The sequence below is a fragment of the Montipora foliosa genome, chromosome 13 (assembly GCF_036669935.1).
Source record: "Montipora foliosa isolate CH-2021 chromosome 13, ASM3666993v2, whole genome shotgun sequence".
Lineage (NCBI taxonomy): Eukaryota > Metazoa > Cnidaria > Anthozoa > Scleractinia > Acroporidae > Montipora > Montipora foliosa.
In genome coordinates, this window is record NC_090881.1 from 5,664,957 (window position 1) to 5,666,917 (window position 1,961).

At 45.7% G+C, this 1,961-nt stretch overlaps 1 pseudogene; it reads right to left on the reverse strand.

Moving 5' to 3' along the window:
• On the reverse strand, positions 1-1,163 carry LOC137981557 (uncharacterized; annotated as a pseudogene).
• Positions 1,164-1,961: the final 798 nt, after the last annotated feature.

Sequence of the window (1,961 nt, forward strand, 5' to 3'; positions counted from 1 at the left end):
TCAAAAAAGCCTGATCAAGCCTAGCTTGAATCTTAAGGCCTGGAAGGCCAGGCTTTTTTGACCAGGGTTGCGGAGAAAGCTCGGCCTTGGAAGTAACAATGCCAAGAAGGCCAAGCTTTGGTGGCCAAGATTGCCGAGAGAGCTTGGCTGTGGCCATGCTTGCCAGGCTTTACCAGGCCGCATTTTCTCGGTAAGCCTGGCCAGCCTTTGCCAGGCTAGCCGGGTTTTTGGCCGGGCTCCTGATGCAAGGGATATGGTCTTCTTCCCTGGAGTTATTATATGATGGCCAGTATACATAAGCTCATCTGCCTTTCGATCGTCTTGAAAGTAGCAGTACTAGCTGATTCAAGGCGGCTAAAGGTATTTACACCTGCCACCGCGACATTCTGTTTCCCTTCGCCTGGTATTTTGTTCGTGCAACACGTGGTATTTCTTCCGTCCACTCCCCAATCCTCTCAAGCTTAGAGACATCTTGATCCTTCCAGGACCCCTCTATATCCACGCCCTCTCCAACATTGTAATCTTTCCAGACGCGCATTCCCTTGGAAGTCAAAGAGAAATTATTGTATTTTGTTATTCGGAGAATCTTGTTATTAGCAGCTCCTGTTGACATTGCAGATTGGTTAGTCTTCCACACGGCAATGCTCGTTAATGCAATTCCTGCAGGGGACTTCAAGCTTTTCTTTATATCCTCTGCACTTTCCACATTGTGATTTTCGGCGACATAATTTCAAGACCCTGTTTGCATGGGGCGATGTTTCTGTCCCATAAGTTCTTACCCAACTAAGGGTCACAGAAGTCATAACGGATGACTTCAATGCCTGACCGTTTGTTTGTGGCATTGATAGTTGAAAAAAGCGCATTATAGTGGTAACATCCAGCATTATCACTTCTTAGAATCGCTCTTGACAGATTGATGCCATTCTTTGACAGAAACTAAGAACTCTTCGAATATACAAGAAACTGAAAACCAGTGTTGTTACAGGTGTCAATAGTAACCATGTATGTATGAACAGTGTGTTCGCTTTCTGATAATGTCGGACAATCAGGATGGTTTGATTTGTGAACGACAGCAGAAAAGTGCCAGCTGATTCCGCGCTTGGCAAAAACCATTGGGACTGTGTTTCTCTGAAGCGCATTGGGAGTACCTTCATGTCCCAGTCATTTATTTTGGGGTTATGGTAGGGATACGGTGTTCTCCCAGCCGATTGATACTTTTCCGAATCAAGTTATGCGACGGGGTCCGAGCTTCTACCACAATGTGGTCCACGGCCAGCTTTTAGATCGAAAAGAAGAGAACCCTGCCTCCGGTTGCCGTGGTAAGTCACTTTTGGCGAATGCACTTAATTGACGTGACAGAGTATGACTACTTTCAAGATCCTCTAATGAGTCAGTGGTGTGGAGGGCTGGTAACCCGTTCATTATCAGTAAAACCAATAAACTATACTACCAATGAAGCAACAGCAAAAACCAACAGAAGAATGTACAAATGTAGCTAGTGTTGAGTCCAAGCCTAAATTCCGAGCGGTTCCCATGAAGAGAGACAACGTCGGACGGTTCGCATCAATCAATGTCCTGGGTCTCGAAACGACGTAAAACTCGGGAATGTGATTCAGGCATTCGAAGCATTGCGGCTGGACGTGTTGTGTATTCAAGAGGTGCATAGGCGAGGCGTGCAACAGCCAATACCAGTCGGTGAAGATTCAATATTGGCATATGTAGGTTACAAGAACAAATAGATTGCAGGAGTGGGAGTCCTGTTTAGTAGCAGGGTTCAATTGGACGATTTGAAATTGATATCCGTGGGGATCGCACTAGCTAATATCTTGCATTGGCGGATTGAAGCTGGCACTTTTGTCGTGTTATGCACCACCAGACACTGGTTTTTTACCTCTAGTGTTCGTCTTCACACTTGACTCAAGTTGTAACTGGTTTTACACAGAAAAGCGAAGGCCAGTGCT